The sequence below is a fragment of the Pinus tabuliformis genome, chromosome 8 (assembly GCF_031772625.1).
Source record: "Pinus tabuliformis cultivar Carrire ecotype Pingquan chromosome 8, CPIR1, whole genome shotgun sequence".
In the NCBI taxonomy this organism is placed as follows: Eukaryota; Viridiplantae; Streptophyta; class Pinopsida; order Pinales; family Pinaceae; genus Pinus; species Pinus tabuliformis.
The window spans coordinates 700,758,661-700,781,163 of record NC_142294.1 but is presented as its reverse complement, the minus strand read 5'-3'; positions in this window follow the sequence as shown (position 1 = coordinate 700,781,163).

Sequence of the window (22,503 nt, the reverse complement as noted above, 5' to 3'; positions counted from 1 at the left end):
AAGCACATCTCTGATGGTGGTGCAGTACAACTTGTGAAGTTAAGTGGCTAGATGATTCCAGGACAAGTGAATGGTAGCAGATTGAAAGTATACAAGGACGATTCTGTCCCTGGAACTTCGCATTGAAAAATGAAGGGAAGAAAGTCTTAGTGCCACCTGCAGTTGAAAGTGGGCACGAGACTATAAACTACTCTACAAAAATGGAGTTCGTCGAGGGGAGATTACTACGCGATACTTAGGAGTATGACAAAGTCTGAAGGAACTGCGATGAAGAAAGGATGATTGTTCCACAAGGGAAGGTTCATTGAAGTTGGTCGGAAATATGACTGTTGGAAGGAAAAAGATACTGTTAAAAGGAAGTTTCCATTAAAGGGCATGGGAGAAACACATTTATGAGGCACAAATGGTCAAATCTAGCACCGTATCTACACTAAATGAGAAATATATTAGCCAATCATGCTGGAAATTCAAATTCATTATAAAAACCATATCCCGTGCCACATTTTACACTTTGCTGTTTGGAGAATTCAGTTTGAGAACTTGCAATTAAGTGTTTGAGAAGCAAGCCACTGTATGTTTGAGAGAAGCTTTGAAGAAATTTCTAGAGTGTTTGCAGAGAAAGGATTAGAAAGTATTATGGAAGCACAGGTTAGTAAAACCGCAGTGAGGAATGTACCCATGTCCCTAAGGTGCACGAGGTCACCAATAAAGTAGGTACCCATAGAAGAAACAGGAAAAAATCCCAGCTGAGGTATATGGGGTAGAACTAAGAACATCCCCGAGAAAGAATACACAGAAAGAGCTGCAACGAACAATAAGGAAGATAAGGAGAAGAAACCTGTGAGAAGGGAAAGGAGCCAATGCAGCAGAATGTACCTCAATAGATCCATGAAAGTGAAGAGGAGGCTAAATTACACTGGATGAAGGTAGAGGGCGCAAAAATTCCCTCAGTTCTCCCACCTTACATGCCATCGAGAAAACCGAGCTCCAAGCCAGTTAAGGACCCAATAGATGCGAAGTTTGGCACGTTCACTCCATCGCTACCAGAGGAAGTGTTGTTTTATGGTGAAGTGTTGGGGAAGATCCCACAACTGAAGATGGAGGATTGGGATTTCAATGATCAGAGAAAATACACATAGTTTAAGCCGAGTAGATACATGCAACAAGTATATTACCTAGAAAGTGGAGTTACAAGGTTGGAGCTGCACTAATGGGCTGCAGGATTACAGAGAGAAGCCCTATTGTTAAACGTGTAACACTTTGGTAGAAGCACATCTAATATAGCATGTGTGTGACAAATTATTGCTTTAGTACATGATGGATTTCTCTAGCTAGAGATAAGGATCCCGATCAAAGAAATGTTGATCAGAAGGATTATAGGACTGCCTCACTAAGGAAAAGACCCTGCAGAAGAGTTTGTGGTCAAGAATCAGGAAAAGGCGATGGCACAACCGATGAAAGATAAATTTGGAATAGTGAAGAAATCACATGAGTATGACATTAACTCCATCAACAACCAAGGGGTGTGCTTCGCTGCACACATCTTAATAGGGAAGATCACGTGGAAGTGCAGAGCAAGTGAGGTCCTCATAGTCGTGGTTTCTTTGGTTGCGTAGTGTAGCATCGGGGTCCATTTTAACTGGACTGCCTATTTATGTAAATAATTTTTGGAAGACTCCAAGGAAGCACAGGAGGAGGGAATACATTTCATTACGAGGGGAAGGAATCACAGTTTCCTCCTGTCGAAGTAGACGTTTGTGAAGAAACGAGGTATGCCTCCCTCTCGCATACTAAGGAGCCATCACACGTGAAGGAAAATATTATTTTCTTGATACTGCTGTCAGTGGATTTGTAAAGGGTGGTGATCAACACCCATGGCTATCACCCAGTTTGTATAGGCAATGATGCAACATCACAAACTTTAAATTAGACTTCCATCGAGTTTATGTGAAGGCAACGACAGACTCGATGAGGACATGGCACCCATTGCCATATGTAGCGAACGAGGATGACTTACTCATAATAGTACAACGATGGTTAATAGAGTGGATGACTCCACCCAATGAAAAGATTGGAATGGAGAAGGGTACTCTACAGGATACGGGTCTGAGTAGAAAGGATATAGAAAAAGAACAAGGTACAGTAGAGACAGATCCAAAATAGGAACATGGTACTTAGGAACCCCTTAGCGATGAAGGAGTATCATAAGAGTCACCATTCATCATTAAAAAGAGGGTACCTACAACAACAACACTGGGCATGAGGAAAAAGCAAAAGGAGGACAAATCTAGGGTTTTTATACCACTTGTCCTCACTGATGGGGACATCGACGAGATCAGGGAGATAGTCTAGGAGGTAACAACAATGACATGGGATATAATTGATGATCTCTATAGGGTGATATTGGCTGAGGTTCAACAAGGTATCGCAAAATTGAATGCACCGCCACAAGCAACGAGACAACCAGAGCAAGCAACTCAACCACTGCAAGCAGAGTGACGAATAGAGACAAAATTTGACATTATTTTGCAGGTACCAGCTGGAGCACTATAGTTCGAAGCACCGGAGGACAAGGAACAAGCTAAATCTTGGAGCAACGTCAATATGAACATTGTCGTGTTGTCGATTCAAAACTGCATGAATTCCACCAGAGCATAACAACTAAGCTGCAGGAGCAGGAACAATGAACTTTGCTGTTGACAAGTCAGGTGGAAAAGGAGAAAGCTTCGCTGAAAAAGGAGCTAGAGCATTTGGCTAAGAAAAGGGATGACACATGGCAACAACAAAAACAACTGGAAAAATCCATTGCAGACATTTGTAGAATTACTAGTTCCGGACATGAAGGTCCAAGAAGAGGAGACACTAGTAGAAAAGGTCACGAAGCTCGCCCTCGCGATAAAGGAATAAAAAAATAAGCTCATGAATATGAAATTTGAATATCAAGTGCAGATTTCTGAGCTGCAAATAAGGTTGCAGCTAGCCATGCCACAATAAGTTTGAGAGAAGAGGGAGAATGATTTAAAGTTTGTAATGAAAGGCATCTTCGACACAGTGGTGGAATGTGGAAAATTACTAGATGACACTATGAAAATTTGGACCTCACTACAGGAGGATCCAAACATCTAGAAGATCAAGAAGGAGTTACAAGTGAAGTAGAAGAGATGGAAAGAGATAATGGCAACTGCGAAGACTCTACTAGTCTCGTAGAGGCTTTCTAAGATTACCGAGGGAAATAACCTCCAGAAATTGATAGAAGATATTTAGTGGGAGGAGCAGATATTGCAAGAGAGGACTCAGTCGTGACAGGATGAGGCCCTCCAAATTTCACAGGCAATGGATGGAAGGCTCAAGGAGTTAAAGAAATGGGAGAAATAAGTACTACTAAAGATTTTTGGTCCAACTACAAAGGCATTGCTGGAGGAGGTGCGTCGAGAGGAGAAACAAGTAGCATAAATACTCCAACAGTACAATGCAGTCTACAATGGTATTGTAGCGAAGATCAAGGGCACCATAGCTAAGTGACTCAGGATGAGTCACATGTGAGTGTTGGGGGCCTATTGGGCTTAGCCCAACTTGGTCCAGTTTTGGTCAAATAATTCTCATTTTGAGGAGTGGAGCGTGTGGAGCCCGTGAAGTTCTATTCATCATGTAGTGTCTAGGGGCTTTGGGGTGGGTCAAAGGCCCTTATTTTGTAACAGGCATAAGGTGTTAGTTCATTTTTTTATCGGATCCATAGCATGTGGACCATATTTTTGTAGTAATGGAGTCTATATAAGGAGATATAATACTTTGTCGAGGGAGGTATAGGTAAGATAGGATGTTGATGAATTAGTCATATTTTTTGTCTTTAGTCTTGGGCCTTAAGGGAAGGCTCCATAGCTAAGTGTGCGAAGGCCTAGAAGAATTTGCAATTGAGTGCACAGACCACCTACAGCTGGGTGCGCAGGTCGAATACATGTATGTATTGAAAGATCCATCTTAATAAAGAAGAAGAGGATTTCGCGAAGTCTTGTGTATCTGTGTTCATTATCTATGTTTATGCATATTTTTATGCATGCTTTTTATTGAATTATACAAAAGAATACTTGTTATACTGTTCTATGATATGCTTATTTGATAAGTGAAAATATATGGATTAAATCATCAATGCAAAGTTATTTATGTGTGTGAAGTTGTAGATAGGTATAAAACATAAGTAAACACGCAGATTCCATAATGTTCATATCCCTCTGGCTGTAGAAATATGGTTCGGAAATCTCCCAGAACTGCTTCGGGTGAGACTGCGATCTTCTTGCAGGTCATTACCGAAAGGGCCAGTGGTTGAGGGATTTGTTGGTGCACAATACACTTTGAACCTGGGTTGAAGCCCCTTAAGCCAACAAGGAGTCTCCATGGGTTTGCACTTATCCATGGGGAACCTATGAAGTATCTTATTGGCATACTTTCCCCAAGAGACATGTTGGGTGTGGAGCCTGATTATCTTTTGTATTCAAAGGTATCGTCGCATTGGAACCCAGTTCGTAATGTGGCAGCAACGCCGACTGTAAAATATATGTTGTAGGGGGGGTCCGGGGGGGTCCTGGAGAGAGGATTGGGGGCAGCGCGCCCGAAGCTAAAAATAGATGTAAAATTACCTTGTAAAATGTTATAATTTAGTAGTCAATCTGGGTCGTTAATTAGGTGGAGATTTGACGGTAGATGTTATAGTTAATTTAGGGGTTTTTTCCCTAGAAGGCACCCCCTCACTATATATGCAGGAATTGTATTGCGTCTATGTAGATCTGTATTCTGAGTGAGGAAAAGAGAGGAGATTGAGAACAAAGAGGGAATTACAATGATATGTTGTAGGTTGTATCTCTTCAGTTTACTAGATAATATAAAAGGAAGGACTGGCTATTTCTCTGTGGACGTAGCCTAAACTGGGTGAACCACGTATATTTGTGTCTCTCTTGTTTTATGTGTTTATATTTCTGCAATATTTTATGTGTTCCATTGCTCTGTAATATATAATTTTCTAACAACTGGTATCAGAGCCGAAGGTCTATTTGGCTGATAAACTCGTAGGAGAGAAGGGTTCCTGGTTCGAGTGGGAGAAATGGAGGAAGATGGTAGGTTTAGGGTCAAAAAATTTAATGGCCAAAACTACCAGCTGTGGAAGATGCAGATGGAAGATTATTTGTATTAGAGAGATATGTACCAACCATTGAGCAGAAAGGAAAAGAAGCCGACGAGTATGACAGACACAAAATGGGATATTCTCAATAGAAAGGCACTTGGAACAATACGATTGTTCCTAGCAGTGTCGGTAGCGTTTAATATTTCAAAGGAAACGACAACAGAGGGTTTAATGTCGACATTGGCCAAACTATATGAAAATCCCTCGACCTCAAATAAGGTATTTCTTATGAAGCGTTTATTTAATATGAAAATGTCAGAAGGTGGATTTGTTGATGATTATTTAAATGAATTTAATATAGTTACGAGTCAGTTAAGTTCTGTAGGGGTAAATTTTGATGATGAAGTTAGGGCTCTGTTATTTCTGTGCTCATTGCCAGAAAGTTGGAATGGTTTAGTTATGGCCATTAGTAACTCTATCTCTGGATCTAGTACTTTAGAGTTTGATGATGTTGTCGATGCAATCCTTAGCGAGGAAATGTGATGGAAAAGCTCTGATGAGACATCAGGTAATTCTTTGACTGCAGAGACTAGGGGATGAAAAATGAAAAGAGGAAAGAGCCCTGGATAGCGCAGTAAGTCAAGAAAAGGCAGATCCAAGTCTAGATCAGGGATAGTGTGCTGGAAATGCAGGAAGAAAGGACACTTGAAGAAAGACTGCAAGTCTCAGAAGGGAAAATAAGGAGACATGCAACAAGAAAATAATCATGAAGCGAATGTAATAGGTGATGTGTTGCAAGATGCTTTGATTCTTTCATTATAAAATATTATTGATGCCTGGGTGGTAGATTTAGGGACCTCATTCCATGCCACACCTAATAGGAAACATTTTCATGATTATGTTCAAGGAGATTTTGGACAGGTTCAATTGGGTGATGATAAATCCTGTAAAATCATTGGAATGGGTACAATTTTCATAAAACAACAAAATGGAAATCAATGGCTATTGAAGGAGGTAAGGCATGTTCCAGATCTGAAGAAAAACTTATTTCAATAGGGCAATTGGGAGGTGAAGGTTGCGTAACTACTTTCACAGATAAAACCTGGAAGGTCACTATAGGAGCCCTGGTAATAGCAAAAGGAGAAAAGGTTGTTACATTGTATTTATGAAATGGTATTTCTAATTATGTTAATGCTTTAACCTATACAAGAGCAGATATGGCATTGTGGCATCATAGGCTTGGGCACATGAGTGAGAAGGGGATGCAGATCCTTCACTCAAGAAATTTATTGCCAGGTTTGAAGCATGTTGATTTGGAATTATATGAAAATTGTGTTTATGGAAAACAAAAGAGAGTCAAATTTCTCAAAGTTGGGAAAGAGAAGAAGAGCGAAAAACTAGAGTTTGTGCATACAGATGTATGGGGACCTACTCAGGTATCATCTCTCGGTGTCTCTTGTTATTATGTTACTTTTATTGATGCTGCAACCATAAAAGAATGGATTTATTGTATTCGAAATAAATCTTATGTATTTGATACTTTCAAGAAATGGAAAAAAGTGGTTGAAAATGAGACAGAAAAAGGATGAAGTGTCTCACATCAGACAATGGAGGTGAATATTGTAGCAAAGAGTTTGATAGGCACTGTTTAGAAAAAGAAATTCGCAGAGAGAAGACAGTTCCAGGAACACCACAACAAAATGGTGTGTCAAAAAGGATGAATGGGACAATCATGGAGCGTGCAAGGTGCATGAGTTTGCATGCAGGATTGCCTTTACAATTTTGGGCAGATGCTGTAGATATTATTATTTATCTAATAAACAGAGGGCCATCAAGTTCCTTAGATGGTGGTATTCCAGAGGAGGCATGGACAGGTAAAATATGTAAACTACTCTTTTTTAAAGACTTTTGGTTGTGAAGCCTTTGTCCACATTAATAAAGAAAATAGAACAAATCTTGAGGCAAAATCAAAGAAATGTACCTTTATTGGATATGGTGTTAATTATTTTGGTTATCGCTTTTATGATTATGAAAAACACAAAATCATTAGGAGCATAGTATGTTGCTACTACAGAGGCTAGTAAATAAATGATTTGGTTACAAAGGTTTCTAGATGAATTAGGTAAGAAGCAAGAGTTGGGCAGGTTATACAGTGACAACCAGAGTGCCATACATCTTGCAAAGAAATCTACATTTCATTCCAGGACTAAACATATACAACTCAAGTACCATTTCATACAGTCAGCATTGGAAGATGGAAAGTTGAAGATGGAAAAGATACACACTAGCCAGAATCCTGCAGATATGTTAACAAAAGTTGTAGCCAGGGAGAAACTGAGCGTCTGCTCAGTTTGAATTGGTCTTCAAGTATGATGAAGAAGATGAGAAACAACCAGGTCCAAAGTGGAGTCATTGTCCAACAAATGAAGCAGCAGTGGAGTTGCTATAATTAGTCTCCAAGTGGGATATTGTTGGGTGTCGAGCCTAATTATCTTCTGTATTCAAAGGTATCATCGCATTGGACCCCAGTTTGTAATGTGGCAAAAATGTTGCCCGTTAAATATACGCTGCAGGGGGGGTCCAGAGGGGGGCGGCTACGACCTTTGGGAGCCCACCCTGGCGGTGGGATCGGGGGCAGCACCCCCGAGGCTAAAAATAGATGTAAACTTTCCTTGTAAAATGTTGTAATTTCGTAGTCGATATGGGCCATTCATTAGGTGGAGATCTAACAGGTAGATGTTATGTTTAATTTAGGGTTTTTTACCCTAGAAGGCACCCCCTCACTATATATAAGGGAATTGTATTACGTCTATGTAGATTTTTATTCTGAGTGAGAAAGAGAGAGGAGATTAAGAGCGAAGAGGGAATTACAGTGGATTTGTTGTAGGTTGTATCTCTTCATTTTGCTAGATAATATAAAAGGAAGGACTAGCTGTTTCTCCATGGACGTAGCCCAAACTAGGTGAACCACGTATATCTGTGTCTCTCTTGTTTTATGCGTTTTTTGTGTTTATATTTCTGCAATATTTTATGTGTTCCATTGCTCTGTAATATATGTTTTTCTAACAAGACAAACAGTTCCCCATCTCCTTGCCATACTTCTAATCCAAGGAAGTAGTGCATGAGGGCCATGTCCTTTATCTTGAACTCTCTTGCAAGATCCTCCTTGCAAGATCTGATCAAATTCTCATCACCAGTAAGGATCAAGTCATCAACATATAACACAATAATCAATAATTTACCTTCTACCATAATGTGATAAAGGTTTACATTTTCTTCACTTTTCTTGAAGCCCAAGATAGATATCGATCCTGGTATACCAAGCACGTGGTGTTTTCTTGAGTTCATATAACACTCACTTGAGTATGCACACATTTGAATCTCTTTCAAAGGTCTCAAACCCCTCTAGTTGGTAAATATACACCTCCTCAATCAATCCATTGATGAATGTTTTCTTCACATCCATTTGGTGGATATTCCACCCCATCTACGCTGACAGTGCTAGAAATGACTCGATGGATGAGTTCCTTGCTACTGGAGTACAGATCTCCTCATAGTCAATTCCCTCAACCTGAGAGAACCTCTTGGCCACAAATCTGGCCTTGTGTTTCTCTATGCTCCCGTCTTCTGCATGCTTTACCTTGTAATCCATCTTGATCCAACCACTGATTTGTTTGCTGGTCTTGGGATCACTTCCAAAACATTATTTTTGACAATGGAATCATATTCCTCTACCGTAGCATCAAACCATACTGGTTTCTCTAAAACTTCCTCAAATGAGGATGACTCACTCTCCATAATCTCACTCATCAGAGCCATGCAGCCAGTGTATCGATCTAGTGACTTCCTCTACCTGCGCTATGATGTGGGTTATCCCACATTCTCTCTAGCATCACACAATAATTTGTCAGCTTCCCTGGTTTGCTTCCTTCCTTCTCTGGATGTCTTTCCTTGAGTGGATGTCTCCACTCTCTGCTCCTCTACTTGTGGCTCTTCCATAACTTCCGACGGTTCTTCCTTTAGAGCCAAAAGCTCTTGATTAGGCTGCAACTAAAGCTCCCTCTCAATATATCACCTCATTGTCTTCTCCTCATCAAATTTCACATCCCTCCTGACCACTGTCACCTGAGATATGGAAAGTACACATGATAGTTGTGAGGTGTGTCTATGTACCCCACAAATATACCCAAATTTGCTATTAGCTCTAGATTTTTCCTTTCTTCCTTGGAAACATGATAGTAAAAATAGGATCCAAAGATCTTGAAGTGTGACACATCTGTTTTCTTCCTTGAAAAATATTCCTCTAGTGTACTCATGCTAAGAATCTTGTAAGGACTCTTGTTCTACAAATAGACCAATGTGTTGCATGCTTCATCCTGTTGGGAATAATACTTAGTGGGGGGGGGGGTGCGGCGCGCCTGAATCAATATTTACTAGTCAATAGCTTTTTCCATTTCATAATCATATTTATATACGCTACTTCAATGAAGGTAATTTGCATGTACATAGAATTGTTCTTAAGGAAACCAACGCATATCCAGTGAACTTATGATTCAGTTAATTCATCATATGTTGATATTTAATCAGTGCATCAATACTTTATTAACCATTTAAATAGTAACCATGTACAGTAATAACAAAATAAACCATCACACATAAGCAACACACATGAACACCAAGATTTAAGGTGGAAACCTAATGCGGGAGAGAAAGCACCTACTGCTGTCGTCTCTGTCTTCTTTTAATATAAGAAAAACTTGTTTACAATCTTGTACTGGTGCAGAATCATACCAGTATGCAGGCACTCACCTGCAGAAGGCTACAACTTTCTCTTGTTCTCTAGATTCTACTGGAAGGGAGCTACAAACCCCTAGCTCTTGTACGGGCCGATATGTTTACTAGTACATAGGTGCCGACCTATAGAAGGCTACTACCTTCACTTGTTCTCCAACTGCTACTAGAAGGGAGCTCTAATGCCCTGGCTCTTGTATTGGCTGATATGTTTACCAATATGTAGGCATCGACCTACAGAAGGCTACGACCTTCTCTCTTCCTCCACGGACCACGTTTCATAAATTTTCAAACTCAATACTCCTGGTACACAACAACACAATATGAAGGCCACGTTTCATCCAATTTTCATACTGTACCCATAAACAACATTGAAGATCAAAATCAATCACCACTGCAATACAACTAATCACTGAAAACCCCATAAAAACTGAAGCAAATCACAATCAATCAATCTAAACATTCAGAACACTGTCACCAAAACATAGAGCAGAACCCAGAACCAAATGCAACTTCAAACATCATATTTCATAATGTATACACTACTTTGATGTGCCGAATCAATGTGTATACATGCCTTTACCAAAGCAAACCAGCATATAGATATGAAAATACTAACTTAAAAATTCACAGATATTCCAGACTTTAGTCATACCCAAATCAGAACATTTATAAAATAAAACATGCATTAGCATTTAGATCTAGACTATCCATGATCAGACTACATAATGGTAATTAATTTCAGGTCTTATGATCCTGATCCATCATTAGATATCATCCATCATCAACCACTTAGGTTCTTCCTTAGTTCAAATCAAGAAAAGCACCAGAAACCCATAACATACATATTTTCTTTTGATCTAACTCTTCATAAGATATTCATTACTTGCACACCTTAGCCCTTTGATCTTCTTCTCCTTATATACTTACATCCTTTGTCAATACCTTAGACCAAAACCATATGTATGTTGCTGGTATTCTCTAATGGTATCAAGATTCTTTACCACACTCATTACCATGGGTCAATACCATGGTAGAAACCCCTGGTATTTATTATCCTTGATTGTCCATCCCATGCACGCTTTTCCTTCTGTGAAATTGCGTGTATACGTATATGCTCCTTTTGTTCTATGGACCCGCGTGTATACACTTCTTGGACAAAGTGAACCAGCGTATACTTCTTAAATCATTCTTTTTCTTCAATCTCTAAAGTATGGTCTATAATCCTTTGCTGTGAACCTGCTACATTGTGAACTACCATCATTAATCATATATGAGAGTTTTCATTAAGGACAACACCTGTACCATAATGCCAATAATATCCCCCTTTGGACTTGATGGCAACCATATTGGTGTTTATTATGACAAGCTATAGAAAATGTTAGATATATCAAATAACACCAAGATACTCTCCCCCTTTGACATCAAGGGCAAAGGGCGGACCAAGATCATCTCTCCTTTTGAGATCAAGCGAAAAGGGCTGACCAAAATGAATACTTCCATATATGAACAACTGAATATGAACATTTATCATGCTCCCCCTAGGCACATGCTAAATTATCTGATTAAAATCCCCCTTTGTACATGCTGAGATGCACTAAACTGTCCATGCTTCCCCTAAGCACATGCAGTGTCTACAAAAATATTTTCCAAAATAATAACATGACTCTATAACTGAACTATGTGAGTATGACCTTCCTATCACCAATGACTCATACATACATCAATCTCCCAACCAAGTGGGGACCTACCCAACCAAGTGGGGATATACCAATTGTTTATACACGACTGAAAATTTGCAATTATTACATCATCCTTCCCATGTATAGTGGGGTTACAAATTACATCATAGGTCTTTACATGACCTTTACATCAAATGATATACATGACATTATAACAGGGACCAACGATCTAAACAAGACCATGATAGTCATCAACAACTATCATACATTATATATGATCTGTAACATAAGCATCTGTCAGCAGCATCAAGATCAACAACCTGTATATGTCCATCATAAAAAAGAAACTATGTGAATCACGTAGTATGTGTATCATCATGTACCAAGGTCTTCTATTATAATGCCAACAATGCATTATTAGAAGCATATGTTCCCCCTGAAATCGTGCCAACTATTCACTATCAGATTTGATCATTGCATTCATCAGTAACAATCATCAAGGCATCATCATCAACCAGTTATTCATCAAGCTATTAACAACTTATGAGGGCCAAAATAACTTCTACATATCATCAACAGACAGTAATCATCATCAATCAGAATAAAAAAGATAATTGATAATTGACTGAACCATTTCAAACCCCTTTTCCTGAGTCTATCCCACTGCTTCTTCATCAAACCAACATATACGTGACTTTGCAGCTTCTAACTTGCGTATATACGTGACTTGTCTTCATGATAACTGCGTATGAGAATTGGAATTCTGAAGTTTCACACTTTCATCTCCCCCTGAGTCTATTATGTCTGTATACTGAGCTATGCCACATCTTTCTGACTGTACTTCCTTCTTCTTCCATACCTTGGAGTGTGATGATGTTTTCTCCTTTTGGTATGTTGGCTGAAATTTGCTCCTGCATTCTTTTTCTATATGCCCAAACTTGTTACAAGCATAACATCTTCATTAGGGGAATTTTGAGGTCTAAAATGTGCCTCCTAAGAAAATGTACAACCAAAATAAAATTTATAAGAACCAATAGGATCCAAGATGATGATGTCAACCATGGGGGATGATTCACCATTTTTGGAGTCAAAAAGTAAAAAAGATAAAAAAATAAAAAAATAATAAAACTACTTTTTCAACAAGCATTTTCAACTTATCTCCCTAAGATTTTACTCAAATTTCGAGCATGAGTACACGTTGGATGCGAAACTTAATTCCTCATCCAGGGAGTATCCATGTTCCATACTTTCAATGAACCCTGCTATAAGAAAAATGAGAAATACATGAAAAAACATGGTTGCAATCACGCTTTTCATGTATTTCTCATTTTTCATGTAGAAGGACCCATAAAAAGTATGAATTAGTACTCCTTGGATGAGGAATCAAATTTTTCATCCAATGAGTACTTCCACTCGAAATTTGAGTAAACCCATAGGGAGTTAAGTTGAAAATACGAGTTGAAAAAAATAATTTTTTCTTTTTTTCCCTCTAAAAATTGATGATGTAATGTAATCTTATTTTATTATTTCCACTATTATTTTATAATTTCCTTAGGAGGCCCATTTTAGACCTCAAAACTCCCCTAATGATATGTTTCATATTCCCTCTATAGTAGTCAATGGCTTTGTGACCAAACATATTGCAAGAAAAACGATATCCCTTAAATTACCTGGAAGCTGATGATCTTTCTGTGTGACGGTTATTTGATTGAACCATTCTAACCCTGAATTTGCCTAAAACATGTCCAAAATTATGACATCTAAAACATTCGACATTATTCATTTGATTAACATTTCCATATTTAGGAGTAAATGATTTTCTTTGAATAATTTATTTCCTTGGTTGTTGATGGGGTTGACCTCTTATCTCCTTGTTGAGCATTTCAGATGTTGTATTAGAGTTCCTTGCCTCATCTTGTGAGCTAGATTCACCTTCAATAGTTTCATGAAAACCAAAACCATATTTGATGGTAGGATACCTTTGACGACTAAGAATATTATCTAGAATCTTAGTACTATCTTGAAATCGTAACATTTTATTCTTTTCGTTTAATTTACCTTTTAAGATATTTACCTCAACCTTATATTGCTCTTCCTTTTCTAGATATTGCTTCTTCATGATTTCTTCATCATTTCTTCCTTCTTCCACTTGTTGTCTTAATTTGAGAATTTCATTTTCTTGTTCTTCATCTGTTTGAGGTAGTTCTTCATTCTGCTTATTTGAGTTTTCAAGATCTTCTTTTAGAGAGACGATCTCAACTTCAATATGTTCATATTAACTAGATCTATATTTAAGTCTCTTGATTGTTGTACTCATTTCATTTACTTCATTTATTAATGATGTCACTTCATCCTGCAACTTTTGACATTGATCTTCCTTTTCCTTGTACTAATTTCTTACTTTGTTTCCTTCTCCCAATTGAGCTTTTAATCTGGTAAGTTCTTCTTTGAAGGTACACTCCCTTTTGTTAAATAGATCTTGTTGATCACTAATTTTATCTGTGAGTCTTTTAACTTTTGCCTCTATATTTCTTTCACTATTACTTTCAATATCTTCAACATTGCATGAACAGAGAAAAGTATCACCAGAAGACCAAAAATTTGTACGTGACACTTCTTTTGCTTGTTCATCTTCAATCTAAGGTGATTATGAATCTGAATACTTTCTTCCACCTAATGGCCAATTGTCTCTCCTGCTGTCATTGTTCCTTTGATATGTCTTCTTCTTCTGAGGTGCTTTCTTCTTTATCTTCTTTCCCATTGTTTCTACAGATCTCCTTCAAGCGATCAAGCTACTGCTGAAGGACCTGCTTTGATACCAATTGTTGGGAATAATACTGAGATGGGGGGGGGGGGGGGTGGGGTGAATCAGTATTTACTATTCAATAAATTTTTCCATTTCATAATTAGATTTATATACCTACTTAAGTGAAGGTAACTCACTTGTACATGCAACTGTTCTTAAGGAAACCAACGCATATCCAGTGAACTTATGATTTAGTTAATTCATCATATGTTGATCTTTGATCAGTGCATTAGTACTTTATCAACCATTTAAATAGTAACCATGTGTAGTAATAACAGACTAAACCATCGCACTTAAGCAACACACATGAACACCAAGATTTAAGGTGGAAACCCAATGCGGGAGAAAAACCACCTACTGTTGTCGTCTCTATCTTATTTTAATATAAAAAAAACCTATCTACAATCTTGTACTAGTGTAGACTCATACCAGTACGCAGACACCCATCTATAGAAGGCTAAAACCTTCTCTCATTCTCTAGCTTCTACTGGAAGGGAGCTACAACCCCCTAGCTCTTGTACTAGCTAATATGTTTACCAATACATAGGCGTCGACCTATAGAAGGATACTACCTTCACTCATTCTCCAGCTACTACTGGAAGGGAGCTCCAACCCCCTGGCTCTTGTACTGGCCAATATGTTTACCTGTATGTAGGCGCCAACCTACAGAAGGCTATGACATTCTCTCTTCCTCGAGGGACCACGTTTCATAAATTTTCAGACTGGATACTCCTGGTACACAACAACACAATATGAAGGCCACGTTTCATCCAATTTTCATACTGGACCCATCAACAACATTGAAGCTCAAAATCAATCACCACTACAATACAACCAATCACTGAAAAACCCATAAAAATTGAAGCAAATGACAATTGATCAATCTGAACATTCAGAACATTGTCACCAGAACACATAGTAGAACCCAAAACCAACTGCAAATTCAAACATCATACTTCATAATGTATACGCTACTTCGATGTGTCAAACTAGCGTGTATACGTGCCTTTACCAAAGCAAAGCAACGTATGGATCTGCAAATACTAACTTAAAACTCCACAACTATTCTAGACTTCAGTCATACCTAGATCAGAACATTTACAGAATAAAACATTTGTTAACATTCAGATCTAGACTATCCATGATCATACCACATAATGATAATTCATTTAAGGTCTTATGATCCTGATCCATCATTAGATCTCATCCATCATCAACCACTTAGGTTCATCCTTAGTTCAGATCAAGCAAAGCACTAGAAACCCATAACATGCATATTTTCTTTTGATCTAACTCTTCATAAGATATTCATTACTTTCAAACCTTAGCCCTTTGATCTTCTTCACCTTATATATTTAGATCCTTTATCAATACCTCGTACCAAAACCATAGTTATGCTGCTGGTATTCTCTGATGGTATCAAGATTCTTTACCGTGCTCATTACCATGGGTTAATGCCATGGTAGCAATCCTTGGTAATTGTTATCTTTGATTTTCCATCCCATGTACGCTTTTCCTTCTGTGAAAGTGTGTGTATATGTATACACTCCTTTTGTTTTGTTGACCCACGTGTATATGCTACTTGGACAAAGTGAACCAGCATATACTTCTTAAATCATTCTCTTTCTTCAATCTCTGAAGTCTAATCTGCAATCCTTTGCTGCGAACCTACTGCACTGTAAACTACCATCATTCATCATATATGAGAGTTGCCATCAAGGACAACACCTGTACCATAATTCCAATACATCCCACAAGTGTAGTGGTAGGCTTTGTTCATGCGACATCGCCCTCGTTGCTCCCACAATACTTCTATTCTTCCTCTCAGCCACCCCATTATGTTGTGTGTTATGGGGTGTTGTCAAATATCATCGAATGCCTTCCATTGCACTTTTAAAAAAAAATCATTCGACACGTCCTCATCACCATTATCACTCCTGAGAGCCTTCACTTTTGTGCTAGTTTCTTTCTCAACAAGCACTTTAAACTCAAAAAAATTGGAGAATGTCTGGTATTTCTTCTGCATGAAGTAGGTCCAACACTTCCGTGAGAAATAATCTATAAATATAACATAATACCTATGTTTGGCAGTGGAGGCTATCGAGAAAGGTCCACAGACATCAGAGTGGATCCTTTCAAGGAATGCATGCAACCTGTTGTCCCAATCATTGAAGGTGGATTTTGTGTACTTCCCCAACGTACACCCTTTTCATGTATCCTGCTGCTTTGGTGATCCTTTGGGGAGGCTTCTAGAAATCTGCTACATGATCTTCAAAGTGCCATGATGCAAATGGCCAAGTATTCTATGCCATAAGTCATTGACATCTCATCTTTGCACCTTCTCTGTTTTTGTGCTCAATGTTGCACAATCTTCCACATCTAATTTATATAAGTTCTTCACTCGAACCCCAATCTGCTTCACTTGTCCCATGGTGATGTGTCTTAGGAAATCCTTCCCTTTGTTGAATATCACATCGTATCCACGGTATTCCAACACAACTATGGAAACTAGATTATTCTTCAAACCCGGTAAAAAAATCACATCCTTGAGCTTGAGAGGGGAGAAAGACTCCCTCTGAAAAGTAACTTTACCAATACCAGGCACACTATACCTTCCATCATTTCCCATCTCAATGTGCATCTAGAGATCCTTCTCCTCCAAGTCACTGAAAAATTCTTTGTTCCCTGTCATGTGGAACGAGGCACCGCTGTCGAGATACCACACACTACCCATCACTGTGCTTGCCATGCATGCAATGAGGGTAAAATCAAGTTCAAACTGTGAATCCAAGGCTTCACCCATTACTCCTCCTGTGGTCTTCTTTCTTGCCTTCTTGTGTGGACACTTCGTTGCATAGTGCCTGAATTCATGACAGTGAAAGCACTTGATTCTGGACAAGTATTTCTTCTTTCCCCCTTGACTTGAATCTGCTTTGGATTGGGATTTATTCCCTTTCCCTTTCTTTGCCTTTCTAGCCAAGGCATAATTCTCCTCATCCTCGCCCTTGGATGAGGTCTCGTCTCTGGTGTTCCACCTTATTTCTTCCTACGCTAGATTAAACCATAACCACTCCCAACTTGGTAGTTTCTCTCTGCCATTTACTGAATCTTGATAGCTATGCCAACTCTTGGGAAGGCCCAAAAGGGATAGAGATACCAAGTATTTTTTAGGGTCAGTAAGATCGACCCCACCAAGTTCATCAAGACACTGTGTAAACCTACTCACGTACTGTGGAATTGTGACATTATTTTGCATCTTGGTACTTCTAAGTTTGTCCTTCACTGCCAACTTCCTGTGGTCACTTTTTTTTTTTTTTCGAACAACTCAGTCAATTCTTTCCACATCGTGAACAAAGTCTCTTTTCCATGGAGATTCAAGATACTATGATCCCAAACTCCCTCCAATATGATTGTCATCACTTTGGTCACATCCTTCTTCCACTAAGCGAGATTCTGAGCATCAAATGCTTGGGGTTTTGATACATCTGTCTTGATGTATTCTAGTAGCCCATTATCATCTAATACTGCCTCCATCGGGTACTTCCATGCAAAAAAGTTTGAGGTGCCTTCCAAGGCATACTCGAGCCTGAGTCCATTGAAATTCATCTTCTCAGTCCCGATGAAAACCTACAACACTAATATTGAAATTCGAATCTCCTACAATGAAAACCTCGAAATCTCTTCTCTATAGCGATTCGAGCTCTAATACCATGTAGAAATCAATGTGTAGATTCAATACTACTCATGAAATTTCCTAAATCAAAAGACTTGGAGCTACTCTACTGATCTGCAAAAGTTAATTCACCATCTAAAGCAAGAATATTCGACATGCAAAAGGAAACATCACACATACATAGAGATTTATCTAGAGAAATGAAATTGCTCAAAACCCCTTACTATCGGTATTGCATTAATCAAAGAATAGAGAAGAAATACAATGCTTGCTCAAGCCTGGGCACACCCTGAAAATGTATAGTCTATCCCTCTGCCTGACTGAATAAACCTGGCCCAACACTTAGGCATTTTCAATCCTTCCAAATCTCCTATTTCCTTGTGTTGTTCCATTAGGGAATCTCCCCTATTTTTTAGTAATTTCACACGAAGGAATTGCGCATTAGCCTTAGGTCAATCTCTGACTGCATGCACCACCTATACACATGGGAATATACTACAACTAATAGTACAATACTACCTTGAAATATCCATCTCAACTACGTGACTCGAATTATTTGCATGCAACAATTATTTTGGGTTGATTGATTAGTTAACTGGTTGATCACTTCGTGTGGTTGAAGTTACACATCCACAACTTGACCTCCACCAGTTCTTCTGACAATTAGAACTAGTTAAACTGAAAATTAGCAATCGATCATGTAGAACTGAAATAAAGTTTCTTGAACTCGAATTTATTGAGTTAACTGAGTGACAAGAGCGATGTCACCTCAGTTAACTACCTCCAAGTATTCTTCTGAAATAGAAATTCAAATTTTAGTCTAGTTTGACCAAGGCATTGTCAAAACTAGATTTTCTTTCTGCATTTTCAACACATAGTCCATGACATCATGCTCTTCCAAAATCAAGTCCAAAGTCATCTTCCATGCATGATAGTCAAATTTTTCCTTGAGCTTATCCTCAGATTTGAACTAAGATGTGGTAGCCATTGAGGCTAGTCCAATAATCTTTTCTAACATATCTTCCTTAGTTTTTTCTTTTCTCTCTCTTGCTTGGGCTTTGTCTTCACCTGTGCTCTGATACCATGTTACATTTTGTTAACAATGGTATGTTCTATACTTAGCACAATTACTTTAATGTAATTTAGCAACACAATGAAAAATTCCAATTTAGTTTCCAATAGAAATCACATTAACCATTAATCACATTGATAATAAAAGTAGATAGAACATGAAAAATGCAGAAGACAAGCCAAGACAAGAGAACACCAGATTTGGCGGATGCTAGGAAAAAACCATTTGATCAATTATTCTTATTATTATATAAAATGTTCAGCAAAGAAAGAGTACAAAAAGTCAAATTTGATTTTCCAAATCAAAGTCAAAATAACCCTGTCAAATATGCAGTCAACTATAATCAAATTCAGCCTTCACCAGAAAGTCAAAGATGGTCAACGCAACAACAAAACTTCTCCTTTGAAGCTCGACCAAAGGTAGTCAAAATCGACCTATTTAGCTGGTCAAATAACAGTCAAAATAGTCCACAAAATAACAATCAACTGAAGTCAACTTTTACCGGAAAATAGGAATGTGGTTAACGCAAGTCAAAGTGCTCAGAATTTCTCAATTTTTGTGCCAATCAGTACGGCCTGTCAAAAACAATTTTTCCAACAAAAATCATAGTCAAATGATGAGTCAAAGTGTTTGGTGAACACTAGTCAAACTCCCGCAACAATCCTAAAATTCGGCCCTACAATTTTCCCATAAATTCATCCTCCTTGCCACACATGTGGGAGAGAAGATCTGCCCAATAGTTGTACGAACCAATGAGAGAAGGAGAGAGAAGAAAATGTGTGAGTGACGATAATGCCAAATGAGGCAAGAGGTCACTCATATTTATACAAGTTGTTGAGAGTGAAGTGACATGTCTCTTGGGCTTCACAAGCCTACATGATGATGTGGTCGACCAAAACAATTTACACGTGTGGGCATAAATTCAAAAACACACTTTTTCTTATCCAAATTTGATGATCTTTAGATCAATTTTGATCCTCTCGAAAAGAGGAATTCAATGCAATCATCATCTCCATCAAATGAGTTGTCCAAAGTGGAATTTGGTCATAATTTCCAATTTTAACAGATTTCCCCTTTTCCTGTTTGTGGTGATTTCTTGATTTACTCAAAGTATTTGATTTCCTCCACATACGGAAGTAACTTGGCTAATTTTTGTATCTTCACTTGAAATTTCCATCATTTGAACTGCAACATCTGAATATGAATTTACTTCAATAGGTTTGTTATCTTCTTGAGTTCTGATATTGACTGGATCGATATTCATTTCTTTTTATCCAACTTGTGTTTTTATATCCTAATATTAAGATGCTTCCCTCTCAATATGTTGTTATACTTTTATTTCCAATGATTTCTTATCCTTCTTGAGCTTCTTAATCTACATAAGCATTTTTTCACTATGGTCCTTAAGTAAATACATTTCTTCATTTTTTTCAACAATAATTTTCTCAACTTCCTTTTTCATATTTCACACTGAATTTTGGTTCTCTTGAAGTATTTTTGAGATATGTTGTATGTCTTATGGTGTTGTTGAATCTAACTTCAATGTAATGTCCTATAGTGTTATTTTTTTCTTCGTGTAGGAAAATGTTAAAAACTTCTTCTTCATATTTAGGATGAAGGAACCTAGTGTTTCCATCCAGGGTGAACCCAAAATAATGTCACCATGATCGCTCCATAGGGATCGAATAGAGAATTTTGATATAAATGTATAATCCCTGATGTTTAATTGTAAATTGATTATGTCATATTTTTTTATCCTAGTGGTCTAATTTTTAGATTACATTTGACTTGGGAATCACCAGTTGGTTTGCAAGTTTAGGGTTTATATATATATATTTATTTTCGGTAGGAGAGATAGAAATAGGGTGAATGCATGAATATTGGTTACAATTTTGGGCCAAATGTGGCGATGAAATTTCAAGTTTTTCCTCTTTTGTCGAATTGAAACCCTCAAAATTTATATAAGAATTGTGAATTTTGTTTCAGAGTAAAAATGAAATATGTGGAGAATTATGTTGTTGTCCTAATGATATTTTTTGCAAAAAAATGTAGTGTCGTATAATCTCTCAATTTTTCATTAAATGCAATATATGTCCTTACAAATTTTCACAAAACTTAAGAGGTATCCGTGTGTTCACGTAGCACATATTAGTCTAAAATGTGTAATATATATATATATATATATATATATATATATATATATATATATATATAAAAGCATTATCTACATGAAATGAACTAGGTTTTCCATATTAAAATTTTATTTTTTATTCAAAATGTTATTTTTTTTATTATTTTTCGAAGTTTGCGAAGTACTATTTCAATTGCATTTTAGAGACACATGTATTCATGTAATTTTTTTTTTCAACTTTTAAAATAAATTGAAAAACCAAGAGTACCCTTTTGAAGAGGACTCATAAAAAAAGATAGTGGTATTTTTTTAAATTTATGTATATTTCATGTTATTGATTTTTTATTCAGCCCCTTCGAAACTATGTAAAAAATATTCAAGGGTTATGTTTGAAAGAAATTAGATGAAAAATTTAATATGAATTTAAGAGTGTTGAATTCATATGCCATTGGATAGAGGATTCTTTCATGAATCCAACATGATAAACTCCACCACATAAGGACAAATTCTTCCCTAAATCCGCTAGGGTACAAAAAGGGGTTGTAGAGAAATCTGCAGAAGGGGTGTTGAAACTGTTATTTTTCATTAGAGAATTTTTTAAGTCTAAAATGCGCCTCAAAAAACAATGTACAAACAAAATCAAATTTATAAGAACCAATAGGATTCAAGATGATGATGTCAACCATAGGGGATGATTCACCATTTTTGGAGTTAAAAAGTAAAAAGGTTAAAAAATAAAAAAACTACTTTTTCAACTCGCATTTTCAACTGATCACCCTATAGTTTTACTCAAATTTTGAATGGGAGAAATAATTGGATGTAAAATTTAATTCATCATCTAATGAGTACCCATGTTGCATACTTTTGATGGACCCCGCTACATGAAAAATGTGATTGCAATCACATTTTTCATGTATAACCCATTTTTCGTGTAGCAAGGTCCATCGAAAGTATGCAAAATGGGTACTCTTTGGATGAGAAATTAAATTCCTCATTCAATGACTAATCCCACTCAAAATTTGAGTAAAATCGTAGGGAGATAAGTTGAAAATGTGATTTGAAAAAATAGATCTTCTTTTTTCCCTCTAAAATTTGATGATGTCATCTAACATTATTTTATTATTTCCACTATTAGTTTATAATATTCCTTAGGGGACCCATTTTAGATCTCAAAATTTCTCTAATGAGGACCTCAAGAGCTCGATCAAGCGCTTCAAATACGCAATCAAGTG